Source organism: Dipodomys merriami, unplaced genomic scaffold, assembly GCF_024711535.1.
Source record: "Dipodomys merriami isolate MVZ:Mamm:240054 unplaced genomic scaffold, mDipMer1.0.p SCAF_18, whole genome shotgun sequence".
Classification (NCBI taxonomy): Eukaryota; Metazoa; Chordata; class Mammalia; order Rodentia; family Heteromyidae; genus Dipodomys; species Dipodomys merriami.
Genome location: NW_027203159.1, coordinates 28,052,344 through 28,066,630, shown reverse-complemented (window position 1 = coordinate 28,066,630; position 14,287 = coordinate 28,052,344). Strand labels below are relative to the sequence as shown.

The 14,287-nt window shown below is 34.3% G+C and overlaps 1 long non-coding RNA gene across 1 annotated transcript; it reads right to left on the bottom strand.

The window, feature by feature from the left end:
- Positions 1-4,047: 4,047 nt before the first annotated feature.
- On the bottom strand, positions 4,048-13,909 carry LOC138829975 (uncharacterized). The gene is made up of 5 exons (XR_011372813.1): positions 13,869-13,909; positions 13,215-13,315; positions 4,669-4,795; positions 4,496-4,578; positions 4,048-4,112 (listed from the first exon to the last, which is right to left on the bottom strand). It is a non-coding gene; the product is annotated as an uncharacterized lncRNA (long non-coding RNA).
- Between the last annotated feature and the right edge of the window lie 378 nt (positions 13,910-14,287).

Here is a 14,287-nt window from a genome sequence, read left to right as displayed (position 1 = left end):
ACATAATTGATGTAATATTTGCATGAGGTCTAATATTATTACAGTTTTTTAAAGTATTAAGCTCTGCAATTATAACAATATATCAAATGGAAGATGATTTTCACAGGCAAACTTTAGGACAGTGAAATATGAAGTATGATTTATTTTCTATTGGGAAACAAATTAGATTTCAATTTGATTATTGAATTTTTATATTCCAACTTTACCATGTCTATGTGGATAGTGACATAGTGAATTCCAATAAGGACATGAACACGGGGGTTTACTTTTGGATTCAAGGTAAGGGTGAGTAGGGAGTGATTAGGTAGTAGAAATCAAAATTAATTCATTTGATTGAGTGAGCATCACAATATATTAATAAATGTAAGATGGAGATGAAACAATCACAAATGGTTTGACCTCATGGTTTGTTCATAGAATTATTCCTACAAAGAAATAAGAGAAAAAATATTATTTTACTTTCTATGGAAAACAATCTAATATATATTTCTGTATTCTGCATACAAACAATAACTTCACTAGTAGTTTGAGAGATATTCAGAAAGTAGTGAGAGCACATACGCACTTATTTTCAAAAAATTTCATGCTTGCTTCCCCTACCATTCAATTGAAATTTGATCATTGTATACAAACCTCACAAATTACACTTGTACACTCTCTGTCTCAACACATGCAAACTTCATTGAGCATTTGAAGTGTGTCATTATATATATGTATATTATATATATATATTATATATATTATATATATTATATATATTATATATATATATATATTATATATACATATATATATAATATATATTATATACATATATATAATGACACAGCTAAAGTTGGATAAATCTTTAACAGACAAATCAGCAAGTAACATGACCTCTCACATTGTCACAGATTCTCTCATGAATTTACAGGTTCTTTAGTATCATCCATTTTTTAGATGCCAGCTTTAGTATCATCCATTTTTTAGATGCCAGAAAAATTATGATTCAATAAGTAAGACATATTATCATAAGGGAACAGAATTAGTAATCTCATTGGGTCACATTAAGTGTTCTAATAACCAATGCAGTAAGGCAATATCACTGCCCCACAAAACTATACTCTCTGAAATTCAGAGTCAGGAGTGAATAAAATCAAAGTGGCTCTTATGTGGAGGGAAAAAAGTCAGAGATTTTGGAATTACTAGGCATATGTGGCATTGTTGATGAATATTTCATTACATTCCTGTCTGGTTATTTTTCTTGTTGGTCGTTGGCCTTGAGCTTTGTCTTTAGGCACAATCTCTGAGCTCTTCAGAACTCTTATATTCTACCACTTGATCTACAGTGCCACTTCCAGTTTTGAGATTGTTAATTGGCGATGTGAGTGGGACAAATATTCCTGTTGGGCTCCCTTGAAACCTAATTCTCAGATCTCATTCTCCTAAGGTTCCTAAGCGACTTCTACCAGGTTTCTTTTCTCTCTTATCCAAAGTATGCTGATGATTTTGGGTTTGTATGTTCCCAAAATGCATGCACACTGAGGGTCTATGAGAAGTCATGTTTTTCCTTAGGGATAATGCTCTCTATAATATATGATTTTGAGAGGATTAATTCCAGAAATGAATCTGAAAAAAATCCCTGAATTTATTAATCTGCAATTAGATCCTTATGTGTCAAACGCGTGAGATGCTAGAATTAATATTATCATCACCTGGCCTGGCTCAAGTGTTTTTTTCTACCCTAAAAATCATTTCCATGACATATTCCTTTTCCTCTGCATGATAGCAGATGACAAACTAAACACAAGAATAAATGTATTCTGTTGTTCAGTTACTAAGATGATCTGTTCAGTTTGTAAACAGGATGAGTTTTAGTCCTCTCTGTTATCTTCATGAAATAGAAACTTGTCATCAGATGCAAAGGTGAATTTTTCTATTCCCATTACAACTCCTCAGCACCTTCTTCACTATATAAACTGCCAATTCATCCTTCACTTAGTATTGTAATATATTTGACATAGAGTAGACATTTGAAAACAAATTCTTAGTATGAGTACTGTCTTTTCAGAGTAAGAATATATGCGACCCAACCGTGATGACAGGCACACCAAAATTCATCTTGGTCTTATGTTGAGTAAGCTTTTTTTTCTGTACTGATCAGAGAAGAAAATACTTGACAATATCAATAAATCTTGAATCTATTGTCTCACTCGAAAAAAGGAAGAGGTCACATACTGGCAAGCAAGACAAATTACATGATTCCAAATTGAATAAATGCTTATGAAGCATTTCAAGCAAACCCAATTATTGTTCACTTTTTCTTGTATTTTTGCACCTTTGCGTGTCAGAGACACTTGATGTTTTCACATTCTATGGAATCAAAAATACAACCTATTTTGTGACTCTAGAAGGACAAGTTCATTCTAGCAATTACAATTCTTTAAAGAATCTCACAAATACTTACTACAAGATAGCAAATAGCTTTAGTATGATCTTGTTTGTGATCATTTGGGTAAATGCCCCAAAGTGGGATTGCTGCGTAATAGGGGAGCTCTATGTGGAGTCTTCTGAGGAACATCCATACTGCTTTCCAAAATGGTTGAACAAGTTTACACTCCCACCAACAATGCAATAGGGTTCCCTTCCGTCCATATCCCCTTTATATGGAAGCAACACAGATGCCCCTCAGTACATGAATGGTTCAAGAATGTGTGGTATATATACACAATGGAATTCTATGCCTCCATCAGAAAAAAAATGACATTGCCACATTTGTTTAGGAAATGAAAAGATTTGGAAAACATTTTATTAAGTGAGGTAATCAAGGCCCAAGGAAACATAGGTACCATGGTTTCCCTTATTTTCAATAACTAGTATATGTCTGAGATAAGCAGAAATAGGCAGATAAGTTGATGTTAAGCGAAATGAACCCCAAGTTAAGGACGGAAATATATATTTTCTTTCTTGCTATTGTGTCTAACACATTTATAAGAAATTTCTTTGTTGCTTTGTATGTCCTCTCCCACGGTCTTACCCTTGTTTTCACTGGATTTGATGTTGGTATAATTTGTGAAGGGGAAAGGAAAAAACAAATTGGTTAAACATGGATACAGGTCGACCCATTGCAACAATTAGATTACAAGATCTTATGTGGAAAATGAATTATACATCTTTGACATAGGGGACAGTGAGGGTGGAGAAGGGTGAGAGGGGAGTCGAGGGGAGGGTGATGAGAAAGGTATGGGGAAACAAAGGAGGAGCAACAAGGCTTGATAAGAAGTGCTCTCATTACCTTCCCCTCGGTATGGTATTTTCACAATTAAAAAAAGAACAGCGTGCTGAAAGTTTAAAAAAAGAGAGATAGCAGAACTTTTGTAGTTACATAACTAATTTTGAATTTTCATTCTATACCATGTCCAATATATATTCAGACTTTAAACAGTGATGTGAAATTTGAAATCCATGTATATATTGCTGCTTAAAAAATAGAGCTAAACACATTTTTTTAATGCAAATTGTAAACCATCTCAAGAATATCCTCAAATGTTTTTATACTAAATCATGGATAAAATTTAAATCAGATAGTTATTCCTTTAGTGTTCATTAATCAATTTCAGAACTAATACATGGTAATCCACACATAAGTCTGTACATTTATCAATTACCAGTTGAAGATACTGCCATTGACACTATCATAATTGATGTGATGAGTGAATCTTGAAACCAGGAAAATGGGACAAAAAGGATTAGTAAAACATAATTCTGTTATCTATGGCTTTGCTGATTTAAAGTGATTATAAGAGAATGAGAAGAACAATCAGTTAAGGTAAATCTGAAGTAAATTATGTGATTGAATATCTTATCTGTCTTAGTGAAACTATACTTAACTTTTGCTACCAGTCACAGGTTAACCAGTTCAGAGAGGAATCCAACAATTCATTTGTAGTGAGCAAAATATGCAGGTATATAGAACATAAAATCTGTTATTCATTTATCCTACTTCTTCATTTTGAAGTTTGGCAGAGAATAGTGTGTCATAAAAAAAAAACAACAGCATTTTCTTTACCTGTTGTTGCCAGAGGACTTGATTGTTCCCCAAACAAAACTTGGGCTAGGATCTTCCAAGGATTCTGCCAAAGAGAGAAATATATACTTGATTGAGGTGCTAGATTAGCTTGGATCTAACATTGTACATTGATAAAGAAAAACAACAGTTTGATGGCCGTAGGAGCCTTACAAGATACATTTAATTTAGCTTTATAATAAATATTGAAAAGAATGAGTTCTTAGCCATGTGCAAATAAAATCATTTATTTTGACATGGTTTTTAATCATTTAGGACTGCATATTTTCATATATGTTATTGATATCAGCATACAAGGCAAAGCAAGTTGAAGAAAGAATTTTAATTTCTCTCCTAAAGGAAGAAATCATACAACACCACAAGGAAAGTTGAGATTAAATAATGGAAAATGCAAAAAAAAAAAAAACAAAAAAACAAGAAGCTTTTTACCTTTATCCCAGTCTTCCTCAGAGGAAACATATTGCATGTATTTTAAGAACTCTTGTCTTGTTTCTCATTCCATTTGATGTTATCTACAAACAAACAGAAATCAACCATCAGAGTAGGATTCAGGTGCAAATGGCCTATATTGATTTGGATTGTATTTTAGTTATCAGGCTTACCTACATCATCTTCAAGGGAAGTTTTGTCCATACAAGTTGCAATATGTTTACTGAGTTGATCTCTTGGAACCAGGTGGCGAGCATTAAAGGGACAAGTAGCCAATTTGGCAGCAATATCAGGATGATTCTGTGTAACAAAATTTCAAATATGAAGAAATATTTTCAAATTTTCTCTTTTTAGATTTCTTTGGGCAGGATTCCTACCATGGGCTTGACACCACGATATGGGTACTGTTCATCCTTTTCTTTAAAAAATCCATATGTTTATTGTAAAGATACTGTACAGAGGAGTTACAGTTATATGAATAAGTAATGAGTACATTTCCTATACAATATTGTTACCACCTCCTTTATTTTGCTCCTAAGATCCCTTCCTTCCCCATCTTTCCAACTCATCCCTCCCTCCCCTACCCTCTCCCAGCACCTAAAGTTGTACAGCTCATTTTCAACATAGACTTTTGTATATCTCATTGTTACAATGAGTCAACCTGTATCCCAAAGCAATATGGAGGTTCCTCAAAAGACTACACATAGAACTTCTCTATGATCCAGCAATCCCACTTTTGTGCATTTACCCAAATGATCACATACAAGACCATACTAAAGGTACCACCATTGTTTCCCATAGCTAAGATTTGGAATCAACCCAAATTCCCCTCACTAGATGTATGCATTAAGAAGCAATGTTAAATATATATAAAATGGAATGCTATGCCTCAATCTGAAAAAATGACATTGCTCCATTTGATAGAAAATGGAAAGACTCAGAAAAAAAATACTAACTGAAGTAAGCCAGGCCCAAAGAAACGTAGGTCCATTGATTCCCTTATTTGGAATAACTAGTGTATGCTTAGGACAAGCAGAAATGTTCAAAGTGATATACATAGGACTATAAAAAATGAACTTTACAATTAAGTGGGGAGGGGTTAGGGCAGGGGGGAAATGTAATTGAGGAGGTGGGAGGGAGGGAATGGTGGAGAAACATCAAAGGAGGAGGCAACAGTGCTTGATGCCTCCATCATAATGAATGACATTGCTCCATTTGTTAGCAAATGGAAAGACTTGTAAAAAAAAATATATTATGTGAAGTAAGCCAGGTTCAAATAATCATAGGCCCCATGGTTTCACTTATTTGCAATAACTAGTATGCCTGAGAAAAGCAGAAAACGTCATTTAAGATGATGTTTAGTGAAATGAACTGCAATATAAGACGGAAGTGTTTTTTTTTTCTTTCTTGCTATGGTTTCAAACATATCTATGAGGTACCAAGTGATTTTAGTTGCTTTGTATGTCCCTTCCTCATGATATAACCCATATATGTTAGAAGACCTGAGTAAGATGGCAGAATAGAAGCTGAAGGCTAAATAAGTTCTCACATAGAAAGCAGTTTTAGGGTTCCAGTGAAGAGTCCTAGGCTAGAGAATCAAACCAAGAATGCCATCACAATACAGAGAGTTTGGCCAGAGAGGGAAAATCCAACAAGGAGACAGATTTGAACACTTGCTTATAGCTGCTGTTGCAGAGGCTGCAGCAGAGGCAGTGGCTATGGACACCATACCAACAGACAGAGTCTGGTACATAGATGCCACACACTGCATGTGAGTGGATTCTACTCACCACCAGCAAGAAATGACAAAGAGCAATTATCTTTATCTGGAGGATCGCAGACCAAGGATGGCCCAGGAACCAAGAGTCTGGCATGATTAGAACCCTGACATCCTTACTCCTTCTTATGGAACAGAGGAGGTAAGGACACCCCTCCCCACCACCAGAGATCTCCATCTTTGATACTGACAAAGGGCTGGCTGAGTAGATACCTCCAACTCAGGCCTTGAAGAAAACAAAAAGAACCATTTGGCAGACCACAGGAACCCAGGCTGAACTTTCAGGCTCAGCTCCACCCAAGGGAAGTCACCCTGCCCAGGTAGAGTGAGCTCTACCCCAGGAAGAGTGACTTTCTTCACCGGGTACCCAGAGCCAGAGTCTACTCCTCCCCACTGTAGCCTAGACTAATCATTGAAACTCAGTAAACATAAACCCTGAGTATGACTCCAGGCTGAGCTCTGTGAGTTTTTCAGGAGCTAACCCTTCAAGGAAAAGCTAGTGATTGCTCATAGGCCTCAACCCTAGACAGAACCTGGCCTTATCACATAAACTCCAAGCTAGGGGAAATAGGCATGTCCCTCTTTTGTGATACTCAAAACAGATCTCCCTCCCACTCAACTAGGCTGGGAAGAGGATCACAAAATCCTGGTTAATGCAGAGCATTTCTCTGCCTGCTCAAACTGACAAGAAACCAATCAAGCCACAGGAAAAGCAAAAGGCACAAGCAGACTAAAGACTCCAAAAAGAGACTGGTTACACACACAGGGGAAATACAAGATCTCCTCCCCCCCGCAAAAAAAAAAAAAAAATCAAAGAACTCTTTAATTACCATATTGTATTTTTATTTTCTTTAAAAATATTTTCTATTTTTTTCTGTCATAATTTTTAGTTTATCTGTATATGTGTGTTATTTTTTCAATCTGTTTTGACCTTTTTGTCCTTTATTTTTTTAATTCTTTTTTCTTTCTTCTTTTACAATACTAAATTGCTGTTCTGCTCATCCCCAGATATATACCTGTTATCAATCATTAGTCCTTATCACCCATTGTGTACATACTTAATCCAGAAATGTATTACTCAATTCACACCCTCTTAGGCTTAGTTTTTAATTGCAGTATTATCTGTTTACACATATATCACTTCCAACGATTCCAATTTTAAGAATTTTTTTTAGTTTTTGTTCTTTTTATTTCTCCCCTCCATTTGTTCTATCATTTTCTTCTATCATTTCTTTGTACTTACATAATTTTAAGTGTTTCATTTTTTAAATTAAAATTTTTGTTTCTATTTCCATTTTTCTTTTTTGATCTCTCCTCTGTCATTCCATCCAATCCATTGCCCTCTCTGAGATTAGGACTTGTTTAACTTCACTCTCCTTTTACCTCTCCACATCCCTCTAATACTATTTGCCTCCTCAATTCTCCCTATAACTAATAATTTCTGGTTTGCTGACTCCCTCTTTGATGTTGCTAGCCCATTAATACATACTTATTTGATATTGAATGAATTGTATCTGTTGAATTGGATTGTATCTGTGGCCCTTTTGACTGTGCAACTACAGGACTCTGGTTGCCTTAAAATAGTGTTCTAGCACGAAAATGGTATTACTTTCATTCTAAATCGCAGAACAAAACAGGGAAAAACTAGAAAAATGCTACGTCCAGGTATCTCAACTCCAACTCATGAAAATCAGGTGACAGACAGTTAATGAACAATCTAGGGGAGAATTCCCCAAAAGCTCTACAAAACTACTGGTAAACATGGTGAATAGAAAGACTGAAAACCTGCAAAGAACTCAATGTGTGATTATGATTGGAAACAAGAAGGAGCAAACCAAAGATTAGTACAGGATTCTCAAGAGCATTAGGAAGCTACACAAAGATAAATACAGGAATTGTGTGTGTGTAGGCTGAGAATAAAGAGAAAGATAGGAATTGCATGAACAGGCTGAGGACAGTCAAAGAGAAAAACAGGAATTGCCTGAGCAGGATACGAACAGTTAAAGAGAAACACAGGAATTATGTCAGTGAGAGGAAGCTAATCAAAGAATCAAAATAATACAGGAATTGCATGAGCAAGATGAGAATAGACAACGATCAATTGAGTAATTCATAGAACCCATAAGTAGCTGATAGAATTCAGGGAGACCACAAGGAAATGCTGAAGGAAAGGGAGTCCAAGGAAACCATAACCAATCAACTATGTGATTTGAGAGTAAACACTGAACAACAAATTAGGGAAGTAAAGAAGTTCATACACGACGTAAAACAAAGCTCCAACAAAGAATTTGAAGCCATCAAATTAGTCCAATTAGAAGGAAAGGCAAGAAGAAACAAAGTAGAAATTCTTGATAGTAGGTTAGACCAGGCAGTATATCGAATCTCAGGGATTGAAGATACCCTAGATAATTGAGAGAAAAATATACAACTATCCAAGACAAATCCAAGAAATATGATAGATAGATTTCAAATTTGGAAGACTCCATAAGTAGGCTTAATCTGGATGTAGAAGAGCACCTGGAGACAGAAGTTAATGGTCTAAGAAATTTGTTTAACAGTATCCTAGCAGATAACTTCCCAAACATCCAAAAAAGGTAGGCCTATTCAGATACAAGAAGATTTTAGAACCTCAAATAGACGAGACTAGAAACAGAACATCCCACTGTCACATTATAAAGCTGTCAAAGAGAATAGATCAATCACATATAAAGGGAAAACAACTAGAATCACATAGTTTTCAGAAGAAACAATTAAATCAAGAAGAGCATGGAATAATGTATGCCATGCCCTAAAGATGAAAAATTATCAACCAAGAATACTATACATAGCTAAACCCTCCTTCATAAACAAAGGTAAAATAAAAACCCTCCATAGCAAAGAAAAAGTGAAACAATATATTTCCACCAATCCATACCTACAAAAGATATTTAAAGATGTCCTTCACATAGAAAGACCACAATAAATGCCAAGAAATGCACCAACCTGAGAATCCAAGAACCATCGGAAGAACCCAGTTATCACAGCCCCCAAGAAGGTGGATAACATGGCAGGAACTGGCAAACACCTCGCAATATTAATGGAATTAATATTAAGCAAAACAAACAGTCTGGTTGGATTAAAAAGCAAGATCTTTCTATCTGCTGCCTCCAAGAATAACACAATGCCCATAAAAACAAACATTTTGAAAGTGAAAGGCTGAAATAAAATCTACCAATCACAGAGCACACATAAACAGGCAGAAGTTGCAATCCTAATATCAGATAAAATAGACTAAAATTTAATATTAATGAGAAGAGATAGAAAATTTGCCCTTCATTCTCTCAGAACACAAAGGAAAATAATTAGAACACAACATCAAAAGCCACCAAAGAAAATCCTGTATCACATCGAGGCTAAACAACACACTGTTCAATCACCAATGGATCATGGAAGAGATTAGAATGGAAATTCAAATCTTCATAATATTCAATAAAAATGATCAAATTCCCAGCTCCATTGGAACACAGCAAAGGCAGTATTCAGAGGCAAGTTTACAGCTCTGAGATTTCACATCAACAAATTGAAGAGATCTAAAACCAATGATTTAATAAGACATCTGGACCTCCTTGAAAAAGAGCAAGCTAAACCCAATAAATTGATAGAAAGAAATCATTATATTTAAATTAGAATTAAATGAATTATAATCCAAAAAAATAGAAAGAATTAAAAAATTGATTCTTTGAAAAAATTAAAATTGACAGTCTTAGCAAATCTTAAAAGAAAAAGAAGAGACAACACCCAAATAAACAGACATGAGAAGGGAAACATCACCACAGAAAGAACCAAGATTAAGAATATTATAAGAGAATACTTCTCAAACCTTTGTGCAAATAAGTTTGAGAATATGGAAGAAATGGACTATTTCCTAACAAATATCTACATGTCCAAACTAAAACAAGGTGCATTAAACCAACTGAACAAATCCATATCAACCATCAAAATAGGAAAAAACAATAAGAGACATCCCATCAAAGAAAAACCCAAGACCAGTGGAATTCTACATGGCCTTCAACGCAGAACACACATCAATGCTCCTCCAACTCTTCAATGAATTTGAAAGAGAAAGTTGACTACCAAACTCTGTATGAAGCCACCATAACCCTTATCCCAAAATGAGGCATGGACTCATTAAAGAAATAGAATAATGGACCCATTTCTTTGATGCACATCAATGCAAAACTTCTCAACAAAATTTTGGTCAATTGACTTCAACATTTCATGCAAAAAAATCATACAACATGACCAAACAGGATTCATTTCAGGCATGTAAAGTTGGTTCAATATACACAAATCAATTAAACTAATTCATCACATCAACAAGACCAAGGTTAAGAACCACATGGTTATCTCAATAGATGGAGAAAAAGCATTTGACAAGATCGAACAGTCCTTTATGATGAAGCCTCTGGAAAAACAATGAATCCAGGGAACATTCCTCAATACAATAAAGGCTCTTTAGGAACAGCCTACAGCCAGAATTATACTCAATGGTGAAAAATTAAAGCTATTTCCTCTAAACTCAGGAAGGAGACAAGGACGTCCACTCTCTCCACTTCTCTTCAATTTAATACTAGAATACCTAGCTACAGCACTAAGACAAGATGAAAACATAAAGGGGATCCAAATAGGATAAGATAAATTAAAACTCTACTATTTTAGAGGATTTAATCTTGTATTTAAAAAATCCCATGGACTCCACTCCCAAATTACTCGAGCTGATTAGAAATTTGGCAAAGTAGTGGGGTATAAAATTAACCCTCAAAAATCAATGGCTTATCTGTATGTCAACAATGAGAAAAGCGTGGCTGAAAGCAGAAAAGCAACTCCATTCGTAATAGCCCCACACAAAATAAAATACATAGGAATTAAATAATCCAATGAAGTGGAGGACCTCTATGATGAAAACTTTAAAAATCTGAAAAAGGAAATCAAAACCGAACTTAGAAAGTGGAAAAACCTCCCATTATCCTCGATTGGAAGGGTAAACATGTGAAAAATGGCCATACTTCCCAAGGGTATCTACAAATTCAGTGGGATACCTATCAGTATTCTAACTTCATTCTTCCAGGAAATAGAAGAAACCATCCAAAAATATATATGGAAAAATAAAAGATCCTGGATAGCAGAAACAATCCTTAACAGAAAGAATAGTCCTGAAGGAATGAATATCAATACCAAATTTCAAACTCTAATACAAAGTCAGAGAAGTTAAATAGCATGGTACTGGCATAAGAAGATCTCAGGACCAATGGAATAGAATCGAAAACCTAGAAATCAACCTACAAACCTATAGCCACCTAATCTTCGATAAAGGATCTAAAAAACTAGAACAGAAGTAAGATAGCTTTTTCAATAAATGATGCTGACAAAATTGGTTAATCACTTGTAAAAAACAAAAGCTAGATCCTTATGTTTCACCCTGCATCAGAATCAACTAGAAATAGATTAAAAACCTTGGAATTAAAGCAGACATTCTGAGAATATTAAAGGATGGAATAGGAGAAACCTTAGGTCTCCTTGGAACAGGAAGACATTTTCTTAATATAGACTCAGAAACAACAAAACAAAGAAAGTTTGGACAAATGAGATTGCATGAAGCTGCAGAGCTTCTGCAATCAAAGGTTATACATAACAAAATCAACAGAAAGCCCAGGGATTGGGAGAAGATCTTCACTAGCTATACAACAGACAAGGGTTAGTCATATCTACAATATACCTGGAACTCAAACATTAAATCTCCCCACAACAAATCCTCAAAGAAACAACTGCCCAATAAGTAAATGGGCTAAAGACTTAAAGAGAAACCTCTCTGAAGAGGAAATAAGAATGGCCAATAAACACATGAAGAAATACTCAACTTCTCTTGCCATAAAGAAATGCAAATCAAAGCAACATTGAGATACCACCTCACCCCAGTTAGAATGGCTATAAGCAAGAACTCAAATAACAACACATGATGCAGGGTATGTGTCCAGAAGGGAATCCTACTGCATTGTTCATGGGAGTGTAAATTTGTTCAACCACTTTGGAAAGTATTATGGAGATTTCTCAAATGACTCCACATAGAGCTCCCCTATAACCCAGCAATCCCACTTTTTGTATTTACCCAAATGATCACAAACAAGACCATACTAAAACTATGACTGCAACTATATTTATTGAAGCATTATTTACGATAGCTAAGATTTAGAGCCAATGAGATGCCCTTCAGTATATGAATGTATCAACAAAATGTGGTATTTATACACAATGGAATTCTATGCCTCCATCAGAAAGAATGACATTGTCCCATTGCTCTGGATCTTATTGTAGCAGTGTTACATGAAGAAAAATAATTTTCTACACTTCAAATTTTTGTGAATTTTTTGATGAAACTAAGCACAATATTGTAATCAATACCCAAATATAGAAGAGACACAATGCATCTGTCATGTTATCAGTTTATAACCATTGCATGAAAACTGAAGTATATAAATTGAATTCTAGGACATATGATAATACAGTGGGTGTTTTAACAAAATAATTTAACGTTTAAGAATACAATTTATATTTTGGTCATTAGGCAATGGGGAGGAAAAGGATACCACCTTTACAGTTTGTGCAATATGATACAAACATTTTGATATAATTTCACAAACAAAACATCCTGTCTTGGTTCTGCTTTGACTAGAGATCTAGAAATATATCTATAGAAATAAACAAGCTGGACTCCAATTATCTTATTTTCCATTACATGCTGCAGAGGTTTCAGAAGAAATACAAATATCTCTTGATGACATTTCTGCCCACAGAAATCTCATATCTTTCACTTAAATTTCCCACAATTATCTTAAAAATAATACTCAAATTTATCCATGAACTAAAGAAATTATGTAATATCAACATGTTCCAATGAAACATTACCTTTCTACATTTCACAAGATGGTATGGGAACCTGCATGATCTGATTTTGTGATTCTTATCTTAGGGACACTGCAATAACCTCTCAGGATCCACAGATTCTTCTGAAAGAGAAAAATACCTCAGCAAAATAAATATAATGTAGAACATTAAAGTCTTCAATGTTATTTCCCTTATGAACTATACCTTAACTCAGTAATCTCTATTTGGAGAATATAGATTCAAAATATGACAAAGAGTATTACTATGGAATTTAACTTCTGATATATTCTCAGTTCCTAGTAGGTAGTTGTTACTTTTTTGTATTATGAAAAACACTGACTCTAGTTAAAAAATTATTGATTTGAGTCAAGTGGAACTATTGGCTTGTTTTATCTTAGTGCCCACATCCATTGAGCACCCCTGATTTATTTCTTATATTTAAATCTAGGATATGCCCATAATTCACACTCTCTTTCACCTTTCAATATATCACATCAAATGTCAAAGTTATAAGTATCAAAATGTTTAAAGTTTCAGATTCAATCAGGAGAAACCTTACTATCATACTGTCAGCCCTTCTCAATATAATTTCTGTGATTCAAAAAAGATTTAAAAAATAGGATGAATAAGACCATTTAAAATAATTTCCCAAAACAAATGCATAAACATGTTTACCTTTTTCCATTGTGACAGGCAGATAAATATCAGCAAGTCCTGCGAATAAAAAAAAAAAAAAACAGAGAGAAAATCTGACTAAATACTTCAAAAACACATCATAAACATTTTGATTTCCTCAGTGATATAAAAAACTGGGTAGAACTTATATTTATCTCTAATAATTTTGTTGCTAGACACACTCAAATTGAAAAACATTGATATCTCTGTCTACTTCACAGATTAGTGTCACTTATAACAAGATATAGAAATGTATAACTTTTGAACTGAAAAAAATTCATATTTTTCAGGCATTTTTTCTTCATTATACTAAACAGAGGATGATGCATCATGACAACTTTTAAGTGAATTTTGAAAAGGTTTTCTAAATTATGGATGTCTGAATTAACAAACTACAAATTCCATTTTACAAATATCTA